The following is an 18,148-nucleotide window of genomic DNA, read 5'->3' on the forward strand; positions in this document are numbered from 1 at the left end:
CTTATAAGGATTATGCTCGCACAGGAGCATTTTCAAATAGCGGAGAGAAAAATCAACTTCCATCTAGAATTCTACAGGTGGCCAGGAATCACTGAAGAGTGAGTGCAAAATAAAGGTGCTTTCCCGACAAATAAAATGTAAAACAGTAGGCCTTCACTGAAAAGGACAGCTAAAAAAAAATAAAATAAAACACAGACTATATAAAATAACAAAAATAATGTGATGAGTTTGGGCTCTAAATAAAGGGAAGCTGAAGACGGGGGCGGGGGTGGGGCTGGACTCCGGACCGGGAAGTCTTGGTGATGAGGGAACAGAAGGCAAGCTGAGGACAAAGCAGAAACTGACACCCCCCCCCCCCCATGGGATGTATGTGACATTCCCCAGGCACTCCTGGTTAACAAAGAAATAGTTAACCTGTAGATACCACCATCGTGCAAGACTTAAGTCTCCCTCAGTTTTACAAATGTCTTTAGCAGTTTACAAGAACGAAGCATTTCTATCAATAACCGAGCTTCCGGAAGGCAATGTAGATGCAATTAAATGCCCTTATAATCTGCAGCCCCCAGGAAGTGCCCAACTATCTTCATGTTAATGCCTTATGAGAGGGGTAAACAGCCTTCACTTGACAATGGCAAGGCCTCTGGTATCTTGTGAGTCTTCTTTAACATAGGAAAGTATTTCCTCAACCTCCCTTTTTCCTTACCTCCCCCAACCCCATGGTATATAATCAGCCACCCCTCACAACCCGGGGCAGCAGCTCTTTCTGCTCACGGGTCCTGTCCCTGTGCTTTAATGAACCACCAATTTTGCACCAAAGATGCCTCAAGAATTCTTTCTTGGTCATCGGCTCCGGACTCCACCCCACTGAACCTCACGTGTATTCCCCGACCTCATTATTGGCATCGCGTGGGCGGCCGGGAGGGCTGATGGATTTTGGACCAGGTCATGTATGCCAGCTGTCATTTTAAGAATAACCACCTAGGGGCACCTGGGTGGCGCAATCGTTAAGCGTCTGCCTTCGGCTCAGGGCGTGATCCCGGCGTTACGGGATCGAGCCCCACATCAGGCTCCTCCACTATGAGCCTGCTTCTTCCTCTCCCACGCCCCCTGCTTGTGTTCCCTCTCTCGCTGGCTGTCTCCATCTCTGTCAACTAAATAAATAAAATCTTAAAAAAAAAAAAAAAAGAATAACCACCCAAAGCATAGAAAAAGAAAGCGTAATTTCCAAACTCATGTGGAGAAAAAGGGAAATACAGGAACCTTAATGTATCTAATAATTGTTTTGATATAAAACATTCAAAATCCCATCAATCCTCTTTTCTTGGTTTCTCTTATTGGATGGGAATCTAGTGTGACTCACGTCGACAGGGAGGACGCTAGCCTTCCTCGAGCGCCTGTGAGTGCGGCTGATTGGCTTGTGTTGTCTGAGTCCGTCTTCACAGTAAACCTGCAAAGAGTGCGTAAGGCCCCCCAAATCACAGATACAGACACGAAGGCTCAGAGAGTTGATTAACGTGCGATCACACAGCCTTTCCAAGGCAGGAAATGACTTCGAACATGATTGTCTGACTCCAGGCCAGGATATTTTCACTTCACTGGGGTCTCCAAACTCCCAAGGAGGGGAGAGCTTGGTAAAGAGGCTCTCTGTCCCTACATGTTCCCAGCGTTGTGTTATCCAGATAAAGTCTTGCTCCTTCTGTCCTTCAACTACGTGGAGAGGCTGCTGTGAAACAGAAGGTACAAATTAATGTAAACTGTACGAGGCTTTTTCATCAGCGTTTATCTTCCTGGGCAACAACACATGTTGTCACATGGTGGGGGGAGGGGGATGCGGGGTATCTTCTCTATGTAAAGAAAAGAAAAGCAAGCAGTCCTTTTACTAAATATGTGGGAATCCCTGAACTTGGCTTTTCACTCGAGACCCTCAAAGACTGTCGGGGTGCCTTCCGCCGCGGGCGCTGGACCCCGCTCTCCGCAGTGCACAGACTCATTCTGCCTTCCTGCAGGAAACCAAGCGCTCTGCCCCTCCCCCCACCTCTTTCGAATAGGTTCCACGGCCAGCATGGAGCCTGTTAACATGGAGCCTGTTATAGGCCTAGAACTCCCGACCCTGAGATCAAGACCTGAGCTGAGCTCAAGAGCTGGATGCCCAACCGACTGAGGCCCCAGATGCCCCCGCCCCGTTTGGTTTTAACTCTGCAAGCCATGCTATCTTCATCAGAGTTTAGTCAGCAATAAAGGATTTACAGAGATCTTTACGTGGGGTTTAGCACCTGCTGCTCGGACTCTCAGCTCGCCTTACCCTCCTCTGTTGGTTCCCTCATTAACTCATACATCTGGCCCTCGCTGAGGGCCACTGTGTGCCCCGTTCCCACTGAAACCGCACACAACCCTTACGTCTGAGAGCATCTCAGCAGCTTGCTCGAGGTTATGAGCTTCTATATGGAAGGGCCTTGCCTTTAGATTCATTTGATAGGGCTCTCCCATTCTTTTAGTACCTATTTCTACTTAATCTCCTTTCTCAACATGGCAAATATTTATCTAAATTGATGCCTGTTTAATACTTCCTGTACTTGATCAAAAGACTGGGGTAATCTGCCTTTCTGTAACTCTTTATTTCTGGACCCAATCTGACCTGCTGTGTTTCTGGCTGAGTCCTGCTGGGGACTAAGTCAGCCCCCGGGGAGGAGGCAGGTGGGGTTCCCAGACAATGCAGGAGGTCGGGGGGGAGGGGGGGAGGAGAGTTCAGGCTGGTTTCTGGCCCGGGCAGGGTCACAGCCATGGGGACGTCATCAAGGGCAGAGCCTGGTGCCCGATCTGGCTGCTGGGCAACCTGAAGTCCTATTTCTGAGGTCCTGGCCCTCAGTGTCCTGCCCTACTGAGCACTTGTGTTCTCCTTCATATGGAGTTGAGCTGGAAAGATGACCAGCAATATGCTGTCCCTTTCTACCTGAACCTTCTTTTCAATGACAAATATAAATGCAACCGGGCAGGTGGGCCTAGGGGCCATGGCCCATCTCTTGGGAGGACCTGGAAGAGGTGTTTGACTCCTGCCGCCCCTGCTGGCCAGTTAGTATACCAGCCAGTCGGCCAAGGCCCGTGTACAGATGAATGGAGCCCCTAGGCCACAGCTGTGGGGGTCCCTGGGATAGTGGGATATTTTAAGTTGGGTCTACGTGAGTGTAGTATTTTCTCCCTTCTGAGAGAGTTAAATGGGAAAATGTACATGTCACAGAATAAATTTTTTAAAAAATGCTGAAATCATTATAAAATGGATAGGAAGGGATGAACCCACAAGCTTGTACCAGGTTGGTCAAAAGGAGACCCATCGCGTACTGGTCAGTGTGGATAATTCCTGGACAAGGGAGGCCGTAGGGGGAGACAAATCCTTCCCAACCTCCTGGGGCCCTTCCACTTGCCGAGATGACGGGCTGACCACAGAAAGGACGACAGATCATCACACCCCGGGTCCACACCGCCATCTTGGTTTCAGTTTGTCAGAAGTTAGAAGTGGAAATTTCATGACGAAATACCAAGTGATGGACATTAAGGTGGGCACGTGATGTGATGAGCACTGGGTGTTAGACGCAACTGATGAATATTGAACACTACATCTGAAACTAATGATGTACTATATGTTGGCTAATTGAATTTAAATAAATTTAAAAAATAATTTAATATTTTTAATAATTTAAATAAATTAAAATAATGGTGAACAAATTAAGTGTAAATCATACCTGTTTACATGTATCTATAATAATGAATCAGAATGAAAGAAAATATTTTCCTTTAAGGCATAATATATATACATTTATAAGGATATTATTGTCAATAATTACCTTAAGGTAGGAGCATATTACAGCCAGTGGAGATGGGCTTTATCTTTTCTTTTTTTTTAATTAAGAAAAAATTTTAGAGTAATCTCTACACCCAACATGGGGCTCGAACTCACTGCCCCGAGATCAAGAGCTGCGTGCTCCACGAACTGAGCCAGCCAGGTGCCCTGTGATGGGCTTTACCTTAAAACATAAAGTGTATTACGATTATCCTCAATTAAAAAGGGTACTTACATGTAGAAACAAATCTTTCTGAAAACAAATCAATTGGTAGACAGTTAACACATCAGTTTTTATACTCGAACATGAGTACCCTTCTTTTCAACCTGAGAAGTATATAATCACTAAGACTGCTATATTAGCAACAAATTACTTTTATAAAATTAAGCTAGGAAGACTAAGTTTCTTTTTAGTTATTATTATTATTATTATTTTTTTTTTTTTAGTGTTCTGGCTTTGATAAACAAAAGAGCTGTCATGATAGTTTTGACTTAATTAAAATCTAGAGAATGCCAACAAACCCAATTATTTTTGCTTTTCCTCCTTTTGTAAGGCAAAGGAGCCAATATTCATGTTTACCTACTGGCTGTTCAGGAAACCGCAGAGATATTTTGGGTGTAAAAGACATCTTAAGAGCTTCATGATTCTAAATATGGGGCCTGAATTTAGGAAAACAATATTCAAGTGACTCGTCAAAAGAGATTGGCCGTCAAACAGGAGATTTGTCATCTTGGCATCCTCATTAGTAAGGCTGAAAATACAGCATTTAAAATGGATGTGATGAAAGCTAACAGAACCGCAAGTAAGAATATTAATCCTCACCAAGGAAGACTAGGTGTCGGTGTATCTAAAGTGACCTGACGCGCACTTCTGGCACCATCGATATGGAGAAAGCTTTTCTCTACCACAGACTCTGTAGATGCCACTGCAATCCGCTGCTGTAGCTTTTCTCCATCACAGATTACAGCTCGAAACTCTGGACAAAATCTACGTAGAAACTACCCAAGGACTCTGAAAAGTAAAAATAGCAGACAGATTAAGGACAGGGGTCAACATTTGACGCAGTGACTCATATGGGGTGAATTTTCTGTTCTTTTTTTCCCCTCTCATTGTGTAATCTTTCAGTTCTGACCTGGGGGTTGTCCTGGTTGTGAAACTATGTAGCGGACGTGGGCAGCCAAAAGGAAGAGAATCCCCACGTTTCTGGCCACGGTGCCTGGAGAAGCGGCTGTGCAAATCTGAGACGGTGGAATGAACTCCCCCACCCACTTCCCCCTCGACCTTGTCCCAGGTTGTGGCCCCACTGTAGACCCCATCTTCCTGGCAGGCACGAGTACCTGGAGAAAGGGGCCCCTGCATTCCAAACAGCTACTTTTCTTCTCCCCTTGCTCTCACTGCTTTGCCCTGAGTAGAACCCAGTTGTGTCAGTGCAAGCTGCTGACACTCTTCCAGAAATTTGCTTTTCTGGGTGGGAATACAGGAAAGGGGGCGTCCAGGAGCCAGAGCATGGAGAGATAATTCTGACTTCGAAAGCTGAATTGACATTGAAACCACTGCCAGAGAGGCTGAAACAAAACTCATGGTCTGAACTTAACTGGGTTAGCTGACTGCTAAGATAATAATAATAATAATAATAATAATAATAATAATAAAAATCAACATTCTCTGGAAGATTTTAACATGACCCAGAATCTCACAACACAATATTGAAACTGTCCAGAATATAATGCATATTAATTCAACCTACAAAGAACCGAAAAATGTGACCAATCCTCAAGGGAAAACACAGTCAAGAGATGCCGACCCCGGGATTACGGACATGTAGGAATGATCACATGTGCACACTAAAGTCTTGAAGTCTTGAAGTGAATGGAAAGTTAGAACCTCTCAGCAGAGGAATGCAGACTAGACAAGGTAACACGGAAAGTTGAGAAGTGAAAAATGCAACTCCCTGAAATTAAGAAAACCTCCAGTATTGCTAGGCAGACCCAATAGCAGAATGGAGCTGATGGCTGACACAGGAAAGAACTAGGGGACTTGAAAACTTGAACAGAGACACAAATAGGGACCCCAGACTTCTCAGATTTAGTAGAGTCAAGACAACTCAGCAAACCCCGAACAGGATGAAAATAAAGAAAAGCATATCCAGACACAGAAAAACAAAATTGCTAAAAACCAAAGAAAAAGAAGAAACCTTGAAGGCATCCACAGAGAAAGGAAACTTTGCATACAGGGGAACAAAGATTCAGGTGTCTATGGTGTTCTCATCTGAAACCCTGGAGGCTGGCAGGCAGCGGGTACAAGACTGGCTCAGCTGGGCCCTGAGCCGGTGTGGGGAGCCCTGAGGCCAAGAGTGGCTGGTAACCTGACACACGGGGGTACACGAGACAGCCTGAGCCAGGAGTTGCACAGAAGAGTCAGGCTCCAGTGCCAGAGAGGAGGCAGGAAGGGATTGCTGTCCAGAGGGTTTGGAAGGAGGATGGAAGCCTGGGCATGTGGACAGCAAACAAAATGGAATAGAAGATTCTGGAAACTCCCTATGGGGGAGGGGAGCGGAGGTCTCCTGACTGATGGCCCAAACGGCTGCTTCTGCATGCGCTTTGCTTTGCTGGCCAGGAGGTGAGACAAACGGGAGGGTTTGGTGGGGAGTCCCTCGGGCTACTTCCTTCCTGACACTCTTCATACTCTTGGGAATTGTGACACGCACACTTCTCTCCCTCTTCACCTGGTGAGCCCTCCACGGGCTGGGACCCTTCTTCCTGAAGGACGCACCAGGATGCGCCAGTTGTTTCTATCTTCGTGTCTAGCACTGTGCCTGGCATACGATACCTCCCCGTGTGGCACAGAGGAATCAATAAAGAAATCGAGTTTGTAACCACCACTTTCTGTCGTACGATTTTTATTCATAACGCACAGCAGGTTGAGGCAGGCACTGGCTGAGATGGCAAAGCCAGGAGGAAGTTGTGGCAGGGATTTTAACACTCAGTTGGGATTCAACAGGGGCAGGTAACCTGAGGTGGGAGCTCCGGATGATGCCGGAAGACGCCCAATAAAAACGTTCTTGGCCCCAGTGTTTCCACGAGCTCTAGAGGCAGGTGAGATGTAAGGACCGGAAGCCACGGTCCCGCCCTTCACGGTCTGTAGAATCTGTAAAGAAGAACTGGGCTCTGCACAGTATTAAGCAACAGTTTCTTTTACCGATGGGGAAATTTCACCCATTTTAAAACAGTTATCATTATCACTGAAAATACAGATGTAGTGAAATTTATAGGGCTTCATTTAGGCATTGAACACTTAAACAATTTTCTAACACAATAAAATAAGATTAGTGATGTGTCTTTTTTAGGAGCTCTTTTCTGAGATGAAAACTTTTGATGTGGAAAATACCAGCTACCATTTGCCTGAGACCCGGGTGAATTACTCGAACGTCTGCCCATGACAGATGCCTGTGTCTGCGGCAGAGTTTTGCCCTCCCTTCATTGAAATACATAAAACTGTTTCTTCAGTTTCTAAATTTGTTGATTTAACGCCAGGAGTTCAATTTCTTCCAGAATTTATTCACTAGCAGCATGACACTGCACTTTCTCATAGGAGGGAGTCCTTTTATGGTTGACGATAATTCTATCAAGATGATTCCATGAAAACGTCCTGTTTATAGTTCTGGAAGTGGAGCTCGGATTACAGAGGGGGTCCTCGTTTGTTTGTACGCGGCTCCCACCAGGATGCCTTGTCGAAATAGTAATTGCATGATGCTACTGCTTTTGAGCAGATAAATAAGAACTGATGGTTTATGGGATCACATAATTTCCCAAAGTCCTTTCCCTGTGACCAGGACTTGAAGTAAGTGGCAGAATGAACAAAAACACCCTCCCCGCCCTATGGAGCATGACCAGAGTCAAAAGGACGAAGGGAGACCCAAGTTTTGTTGTCCTTCCTGGGCCCCCATCACTGGCATCCTCTCCCCACCCCATGTCCCCAGCCCAGAGGCCCCTGGCTCTCCAGGGACATTGCTGTGGCCGAGACTGCTGTCCTCCGCAGTGCTGGGCATGGCGTCCTATTGAAATGCACCTGTCTTGTGTCCCAGCACACAGCCTTACCTGCCACCGCTTCTGCAAAGAATGCTCTCGTTTTCAATGCCGCTCTTCCATATTTTAGCCTGGATGGCTGGCAACTGGCTGTGTCCACGAATAAAAACAGCTGCCCCCACTTCCTCCTCCATCTGTGTGACGCAGAGGGCGGGCTTCTAGGGGGTCACGGGGGGCAGGCAGGGATTTCCTCCGTGTCCACTTGTGCACGATTTAACACTTATGTGCGAACCTCACTCGAGGCTCAGGGACATAAAACCAATGATGTGAGGTCTCTCTGTCCCCAAGTGAGGGGACAGGTATGTGAGCTGCACCCTCAGGGGTGCCGCGTGGTAAGGTTGCTGCAGAGGCGGGATAGGCAGGGCAGGAGGATGAAGTCACTGACTTTGAGCTGGGGAGAGAAGGTAGCATTCGATGTGGGTTTTGATAGCTAAATAGCAGTTTTCTAGGGACCTGGGGAAGGGAGGCGTGGGCAGGAGGGTGACCAGTCATGTCCAAGTGCTGCGTCACAAATGACAGACTGTTGACATGGTTGGTGAGAGGTGCCATGCACCTTGTGGCTGGTATTGAGGCTTGGTGAGGAGTGGGGCCAAGTTAGAAATGGCCTTTCAGTGTGGGCATGCATCTATCCAGGTGCAACCACAGTTTTCAGCAAGGGCCTGATTTAGTGAGGTCTGATTCTTCTCACAGTGGAGCTCAGGGAGAGACCAGTCATGGAGTGGCCATAAAAGCACTAGATAGTGGGGCCTGGATTGGGGTGGGAGGAAGGGTTGGACTCGAAAGACGTGCTCAGGGAGAATGGACTGGGTTTTGTGATGGAGAGACAAGGGAGTCTGGCCTGGGTGTCAGGCTGAAGGGTAACAGTATAGACCCAGAGGGACAGTCATGGGAGGTCCAGATGGCTGGTGGGGAAGCTAATGAGCTCAGTGATGATGGCCTGCCTGATGGGTCCCTCCCTCATGGATGGAAAGATCTCAAACGCATCTGTCTGCTGTCTCTGCTTCCCACCCCTCGCCCCACCCGCTTCCCAGTCTCGTGAGCCTTGGCAGTTGCTGGAGAACAAAGAGACGGGGGAGCTTTAGGGAGAGGCAGAGCCACGGTCCAAGCCACCCCAGGAAGCCCAGGCTCCCAGGAGGTGCAGCCAGACGGAGGTGCGGCATGGCCGGGAGGAAGCCTGACCGCACATCTCTGTTCATGGTAGGAATTTCGGCTTGTGTTGGTATTTTCATGCCTGGTCATTCTATAAATGGGAGCCAGTCCATTGATGAGGCGCTGGGTCTCATCCAAATGGGTAGATTTGGAGCTTCCTGCTTTGTCATTCACTTTTTCTTCAGACAAGGCATCTGAGAACTGCATCCTTCCCTGGCGGCATCGGAGGCACGAAAGGTCAGCGAGTGCTGAGAAAAGCGTGTGTTCCTGGTCTGGGGACAGAGGGATCCAGCCCTGAAAACAAATCTCATTAACACTTGGCTTTTAAAGCACTCGGTTTTGTTTCCAAATGTAGTAGTTATTCTCTGCCTCGTGGGCTTTGAGAAGAGTGTGCTTCCACCCCCACAAATGTCAGAGACTCAAGTCCCCTCCTCACCGACAAGCTTCTTCTCTGTGTTCATGGACTTCAGTGTCATGTTATGAGATCAGAGCAGAAATAACAGATGTATCACGTCATTATTTATTTTCCATTGATTTATTTTGCTTTATTCATTTATTCATTTATTTCTAATTTAAATTCAACCAGCTAACATATAGTACGTCATTAGTTTCAGATGTCGCGTTCAATAATTCATCAGTTGCATATAACACCCAGTGCTTTTCACATCACGTGCCCTCCTTAATCCCCATCACCCGGTTACCCCGTCCCCCCACCCACCTGCCTTTCAGCAACCTAAAGGATCTGTACTTCAAAACTATAGAACATTATGAAAGAAATTGAGGAAGACACAAAGAAATGGAAAAACAGTCCATGCTCATGTTTTGAAAGAATAAAGATTGTTAAAATGTCTATGCTACCCAGAGCGATCTACACATTCAATGCAATCTATCAAAATACTATTGACAGTTTTCACAGAGCTGGAACAAATAATCCTAAAATTTGTATGGAACAGGAAATACCCCAAATAGCCAGAGGAATGTTGAAAAAGAAAACCAAAGCTGTTGGCATCACAATCCCAGACTTCAAGCTCTATTACAAAGCTGTAATCAACAAGACAGTATGGTACTGGCACAAAAACAGACACATAGATCAATGGAACAGAACAGAGAACCTAGTAATGGACCCTCAACTCTATGGTCAACTAATCTTCAACAAAGCAGAAAAGAATACGCAATGGAAAAAAGAGAGTCTCTTCAACAAATGGTGCTGGGAAAGTTGGACAGCCACATGCGGAAGAATGAAACTGGACCATTTCCTCACACCATACACAAAGATAAACTCAAAATGGATGAAAGACCTAAATGTGAGACAGGAATCCATCAAAATCCTAGAGGAGAACACAGGCAGCAACATCTGTGACCTTGGCCACAGCGACTTGTTGCTAGACACGTCTCCAAAGGCAGAAGAAACGAAAGCAAAAATGAAGTGGGACTTCATCAAGATAGAAAGCTTCTGCACAGCAAAGGAAACAGTCAACAAAACTAAAAGGCAACCTACAGAACGGGAGAAGATATTTGCAAATGACATATCAGATAAAGGGCTGGTATCCAAGATCTATAAGGAACTTCTCAAACTCAACACCCAAAAAACCAAATAATCCAGTCAAGAAATGGGCAGAAGATTTATTTTGCTTTAGGATGTTATTACCCAAATTGGGGACCAAAGTTGGATCATTAGCCCTACAACAGGCTCTTTGGAAAATGGGTTGCATTGTTTGGTAAGTTTGGAAAAGGTTGCATTCCTTATGTTCCTCTTGAAAATTCACAATCCATAATAAAGGCTCTGAGAACTCCTGGCTAAAAAAACCGTAGAGTAACATACACACGATGACCATAATCACCAATAGTGTTCTATATACTGAAAGTTGCTAGGAGAGTAGATCTTAAAAGTTCTCATCACAAGCTAATAAAACTGTAATCACGTGAGGTGATGAATAGTAACCAAACGTACTGCGGTAAGGATTTCGTAATACGTAGGCGCGTCGGATCATTACGTTGTACAGCCTACGCCCACTCAGTGTTATGTGACGGTTACATCTCAATAAAATCGGGGAGAAGAACCGTATAGACAGGGTCTCCCAAAGTTAGTGGTTAGTACCTGAGACCCTGGACCCTATTTTTTTTTTTTTTAAGATTTTATTTATTTATTCGATAGAGAGAGAGACAGCCAGCGAGATAGGGAACACAAGCAGGGGGAGTGGGAGAGGAAGAAGCAGGCTCATAGCGGAGGAGCCTGATGTGGGGCTCGATCCCATCACGCCGGGATCACGCCCTGAGCCGAAGGCAGGCGCTTAACCGCTGTGCCACCCAGGCGCCCCGCTATTTTTTGTTTTTTAAGTACATTTTTCATGTCCAGGGACAGACTTTTGTAAATGTTGCGCTGGCATAAACCATGAGAACCTTAAAAGTCATGTTCCTGAGTCCCTGAGAAAGGAAGAAGCAAGTACCACAGGCGAAGGATGGCAGGGCTGGTCTGGGGCCTCCAGAGAGGATCTTACTCTCTTTTGTGTCAAGTTCTTTCTTCCTTTTTTCCTTTGTCTCCACTTTTTTTTTTTTTTAATTGCTCTTTACCCTTTTTCCTCAGGCAAAAGTGGGGTAGTTGGTTCCTTATCTCTTTTGAAAAGTTATCTCAACCAACTTCCTGCCTAGGGTCTCATGATGGATTATTGGGTTCCCTCCTTTGAAACAAATCTGAGCTAACCTCTGCCAGCTCCCCATTCGTTCAGACTAGAGTGAGATGCACTGCTTCCTTAATTCTTCCCCCCAACTTTAAATCCATAACAGTTGTGGTAAAAAGCAGGGGGAGGAATCGGGCGGGCTAATGAACTAATGGACGGACGTTATCGCTTTAGGTTCTTTCTAGCTGGTAAGAGATTGTATTACATGGGCCAATTATATGACCTCTGTGGGGGTCCGTATGCTCCCCCCGCATAGTGGGGATCTAATAGCACTTGCCTCACAAAGCTGTAGTGAGAACTAAATGAGTTATCACATGTAAAACATTCAGAATAATGATTGGCGTAGAGCTTCAAGAGTAACTACCGGTAATTCTACTTCGACAAAAGATGGCTGAGCGACTTTCCCTAAGTGAGCTAGGATCAATTCTTCCTCCCAGGCTTTACGCAGTAAAACCAATAATGAGAAATTCTGGAAAACAGAGTCTTCACACCTCGGCATTACTTGGTCATTCACCAAGCATGGCTAGCCCTTCTTACTTTATTTTGGAGATCAAATGTGCTTCTGCAGGCACTCGAACAACCACACAAAGGACCGTGGAATAGCAGAGCTGGGGAGGGTGTCCAAGAAGGGAATCCGAGGCCTGGGTCCTGGACCTCTGTCTCCCCCGCCACTCCCCGCTGTTTAGAGATGTGCTCCCGGGTCATTCGCCCAACCCTCAGAGCTGGCATGTTCGGAGGGCTCACCGCGTCCCAGACACAGTTCCAAGCACCTTCCTGACATCCCCATTGTGGATGTGGGGCACGGAGGGGACAGGGCCGGTAGGTGGCTTGGAAGTCCATGCTGCCAGTCCCCGTTGGTCTTGCACAGTGGAGTTATTAGAAGCTTGAATGGGACTGCCTGCATAAGAAGTGTTTTAGAAGCCAGAGTGTCTGGGGAAAGTCGCTTTTAGTTCTAGTGTGATTCCACACTATGGAAGAAGGCCGACAAAGCAGCACACTGAGATTAACGTTCGTTTCCTTGTCCCACCCTGGCACAGCCACAGGTGGGCAAAAGGGAAGGAGTTATCCAGAAGTTAGGAGCCTGAGGAGAAGCAGAAGGGCCCCAGAGTAAATCACCAGAAGCTGCCCATACCTGACCTCCCTTGGCTTCCTCCGTTTGCTACTGCGGTCCCATGAATCATGGTGCTGAGAACTGGAAGGAATCCCCCATCGTCACATGTAGACCTGTGGAAGCATCGTGGGGCATGGTCCTGGGCATAGCATGGTATCCCTGGGGCAATGGAAGGAAGAGCGTTAAGGGGGCTGGAGGCTGCCTCCGTCCCCCAACAGAACGGCTTTGACCTAGCTCGCTTCCAGACGTTGGAGGCCCACAACAGTGCATTTGAAGAACGAAGATGGAACACAACAGACCAAGTCCAACCCGTGATTAGAATCAATTGACTCGGGGCACCTGGGTGGCTCAGTGGTTAAGTGTCTACCTTTGGCTCAGGTCATGATCTCAGGGTCCTGGGATTGAGCCCCGTGTCAGGCTCCCTGCTCCACGGGGAGTCTGCTTCTCCCTCTCCGCTCCCTCTGCTTGTGCTCATTCTCTATCTCTCACTCTGTCAAATAAATACATAAAATCTTAAAAAAAAAAAAAAAGAATCCATTGGCTCTTCCTCTGTACTCCCACCACATTTCGTTAAACTTCTGTTAACATTCCTGTCCAGATTCAAGTCCTAACATGGTCACTTCCTGAGAAGTTGGTCTTCTGTCACTGGCTGTCCCTGAAGGAGAAAAGGAATCACTCAGTGTGTGTGTGTGTGTGTGTGTGTGTGTCCTCCTCAAGAGATGATCAGTGTCTTAAGCCATTGCTCCAGAATGTAAACGTTTGAAACGAATGCCGTTTTGCAAAAATGGCGCCGGGACTCAACCCTCTCCTTGAGGGTTTTCTCCAGGAGCTGTTTGCCAAGCTCAGGGTACATGAAAATCTCCTCGATCACAGAAAAATCTTTGAGCGTGAAGTTGATTTTCAGTCTGTCAGACAATCAGCACCACACAGCCGGCGTCTCTGCTGAGGCCGCCGTGAGGCCTAGAGCCCAGGCTTCCCGAGGGGCCGCACGCGCTCTGAGGGCCGGGCTGAGGTAGGGGTGCGGCTCTGCGCTCCCGCGACGAACTGAGGAATCAAAACAAACAAAAAATACCTCAGAATTAAGTATTCTAAAAAACGAGGCTGTGGGGCTCCACAGGGGTGTGACGGCACTACTTGAAGTAACCTTCACGACAACTCTGTCGTCACGGCCACCAATGGTGGCGCCAGCTTACCGAGGGGGGTTGGCACAACCCGGGGACCAGGCTCCTTGGGTCCCTACGTCTCATCACCTCCATAGCTCGGAACTTGTGTCCTTGAGATTCAAGGGGAACCTCTGTTGTTGGACTCCGGGGTCTGGTTAGGTGTCTGTGCTCCCGAGCTCACTGGGGACATCAGGGGGGCACAGACCTGAGGGAAGAACGGCGCACTGGGCCGAGCTCTGAGTAGCGATAGCCTACCGACAGCTGAAAATCGGTGATTATTTAAGCATCCTTGGGTTTTTCATGTGCCAAAAAATTGCATTATTCTGGAATAAACCCAAAATAAGATAAAATATCTATAACAAAATGAGAAACACAAAGCTTCCTGAAGCAAGTTTGTGTACCGTTCCCTACACTTTGGCCATCGCCTGATGGCTAGAGGGCTTTATTTTTTTCAGAGGTGGCCAAGGTCATCTGAACTCAGTCTTCCTCCCTAATCTGATACCATTTTTTTTTTTTTTTAACCAGTGTAGACTGCCCTTTGTAGCCCCACTCTGAATGTGGATCCCTTCATTGGCTGGGAAGGTGTGAATGCGGGGCCACATGCGCCCCCACCTGGAGGTGTGACTGGCGCAGACTTGTGTTATAACCATGTGGGCCAGCATTCCCGAGGTCCCCTCCGAGGGGGGGGGGATTCTGATGACCCTCTGCAGGCCCCACCTGGTGGGGGGAACAGTCAGTTTCTTTGTGGTAGGTGTGGTCCGCCCAGGTGGGGCCGGCTTTTGTGGTCTATGCAGGTTGGGTGTCCTCTGCTGGGGCAGGCACACAGCCAGCGAGGACCCCAGACCCCAAGCAGCAGCCACTTCCTCCCGAGCCCTGGTCTCAGTTCCCACAGCCCTTCCCGTTGCTCTGTGAGAGCTTTGTTTAACGTTTCATTAAGCTGCTTTGGTCCTGAAAAACGTAATTCTAATTAGTACAGTGGCTTCCCTGGGAACGCCACTTGCCAGGCCTCGAAGAATCTCTAATCGGTCTGTTAATTTGCATGAGGGCCCTTGGGACCGTCTCAGCCGAGATGCTGGTCTCAGCCGAGACGATGGTTCCACCCGGTCCGAAATGCAGGCTTTCCCGCTGGCAGCTGCCCTACCCGGAGATGGATGAGAAGTGGGCCAACATCGCCCCCCGCCCCCCCCCCCCCCCACCTACACCCGTCATCACAGGCCTACACAAGAAGGGGAAGGAGCCTTCTCATTCTCTGCCTCTCACAACTCCTGAGACCCAACCCCGGGGCAGTTAAGACCTCTCTACTTTCCCCATTCTTTCCAGCCACTGCACGCGTTTCTGTCCATCCCCCCCCCCCTTATTTATTCAACAAGTACTGTTCTAGCATCCTCTCTGCGCTGGGTCCTCTGCTGGGGAGGCAGGGGTCTGCCCTGAAGTCCCATTCTGGGAGGGGAGGCAGAGTCTGCAGTGTTAGGCAGCGAAGCAGGTGGGGTAACGGGATGTGGAGTGAAGAGGGCGGCAGGGTGTGTGCCTGAGTGCTCAGGGAAGGCCTGCCTGGGACCTGGTATTGGAGCAGAGAGCCGAAGGCAGCCGGGGCGGGGGGGCATGACTATCTGGGGATGAGCATTCCAGACAGAGGGAAGAGGAGGCGCACAGATGCTGCGCTGGGGACGAGCTCAGCCTGTTCCAGGAGCGCGAGAAGGCTGGAGTGAGCAATGGAAGTGGGCTTTGGCCGGGGCCCCATGATGTAGCATAACGTTCCAGTCTGCCAATTGGCCCTTTTGCATGACGCATCACTAGGAAATACGTGTTCTGGAGCTATTTGTGGAACGCTGGGTCCCATTCCTTCCTGTCACAGCAGTCATTCTCAATCAGTGGCAATTTTGCTCCCTTCAGGACATCTGAAGAAAACTCTGTGTGTGCGTGTCCGTGCACACGTGTGAGTGTGTGTGTGTGTGTGTGTGCTCCTAACATCTAGTGGGTAGAGGCCAGGGTTCCTGCCAAACACCCCACAACACACGGAACAACCCCTACAACAAAGCATCGGCTGACCCCAGTGTCTACGCTGACGGTGTGAATCCCTGTTTGGGGTTTCAGCAACCTGGGAGTCTGGATGTTGGACAGGCGGTCACAGGTGCCCGGCTCTGGAGAAGGTGTGGGGTGGGGGTGGGGAACAGCAAAATCATTCCCCAGCGGAGCAGTCTGCAGGGCTCACAGCTGAGGCCCACCCCGTAGTGAAAGGGACAGAGCAAAGACTTTGCTAAGGTCTTGCAGTTTAGCAAAGGCCAGTTTTGGAGCCTGAACTATGAGCTCTGGCCCACGAGACCGTGCTTTATTTTCCAGACGGGGTGTCCAATGCTATGCGATTTGTGTGCAGTGACCAACCTGGTCTGCCCTGTTCTATTAGCCCATTTCCACATGGTAATACTGAGCCACGGGCAGGTGAATTCGTCTCGGGGCCCTCCCTCTGCTGGAAGGTGCTGTGCTCTTTTCATCATTCTGCTCTCAGCTGGAATGGTGTCCCCCTCCTCCCCTTGCCTCTTTCTCTGGGCCCTGCATCTTCCTGGCTCCCTTCATCTCAACTGAAAAACCCCTGCCCCAGGTCACAGTCCCTCAGGATGCCAGAAGCCAGTCTGCTGAGTCCGCTGAGCTCAGGTGTCTGTGGTTGCCAGAGGTGTGGCTCTTACTGACAGCTGCCACACTGGAGGCGATGGGGAAGGTGGGAGAGAAGGGCAGGGGACCCCCGGAAAGGGCAGGGGCGTGTGTGAGCACAGGCTTTACCTGATTCACCCTCTGGGCGGGTGTCCCCTGCACCTAATGGCTCTCTAGGCAGCATCCTGCCAGCTCGTGCTGGCTAATAGCGCTCAGCTTTGAGTGCACCAGGCCCATTTGGTTACCCCAGGAAACTGCTGTATAAAAGCCGGGAGCCGGGAGCGCGGGGGAGTTTAATCAGCCAGGCTGGGGATGGTGCTACACTGCTACTATGTTCTTACTCATCGGCCTCTTCACAGGGGGCCCTCCCCCCAACCCACAGCTCAGCCTGCTCCTGGCTCCCTCCTTTCAGGCTTTGGCACTCCATCTCACTCAATATTTTGGGGTCTCCTTCACCCTTCTCTCCAACATCAGCTTACTTCATCTTTGTGTGTGCAAGAAGGATAGGCTAACAGGGCGGGGGTGGTGGTGGTGGGGGTGGTGATAAGGCCTGGCATTGCCCTGAAACTACTGCAGATATGAGATTAAGGAAAAGAAATCGGATTACTTTGGTCTGGGCAGGGCCCGGGGCCCTGGGAATTTCAGGTGACGTCAGTGTGCAGCAGGGCTGACAACCACTGAATTAGATGATCAATGATATCTTTCCAATTCGTATAAAAAATACATGTGTATTATACATAAATATATGTATATTTTTCCTGCCAGGGAAAGCTGGCTCCCAATGGCCCCAGCACATTGACCTCTCTACTCATCTGCCCACCTTTCGCAAGTCCTTGCCTTCTCGGGGCCCTCAGCCGCCTCATACGTGAAATGGGAATGGGAACAGAACCTACTTCAATTGGCGACCCTGAGGATTAAACAGCCCTCCAAACTCCCCATTCCTTTAGCTGACCTTGACTTATTGCTGCGAAACAAACCACTAGCGACGAAAATAGCCTCTTTTCTGAAAGGGGGGGAGGTACTCTTTCTGGAGGCATCTGTGGTTTGAGAAGCACAGAGCCGCACTGCCTTCCCTGTGCAGAGTATTCTCGAAGTTAACTTTGGGACCATCCCCCGGGAGGCCGGCAGGAGGGTAAACTCAAAGAATTGGCCTAAGGGGATATGAGCAAATTCCACCAACGGGAATGTCTGGTGCTGCATGAAGGATGCTCTTCCCCTCGGGGCTACGGAGGCGGAACACGCAGACAGCTCCTGTCGCCACCCCTGGCGCTCTCCCGGGTGGTCCTGCCCCTCCCCCGAGACCCGCGCCTGGCTGCTGGGGGAGGGGGGATCCCGGGCGCCCCCCACCCCGGCTCCACCCCCGCCGCAGCGCCCCGCGTCCCCGCCCGCCGCCTCACCTATCAGATTTCCCGTGCGCATCGCCGCGCGGCTCCTCCCACCTCCTAAAAGCCGTGCGGAGGGGACAGCCGCCCTCGGC

This window comes from Ursus arctos, unplaced genomic scaffold, assembly GCF_023065955.2.
Source record: "Ursus arctos isolate Adak ecotype North America unplaced genomic scaffold, UrsArc2.0 scaffold_4, whole genome shotgun sequence".
Lineage (NCBI taxonomy): Eukaryota > Metazoa > Chordata > Mammalia > Carnivora > Ursidae > Ursus > Ursus arctos.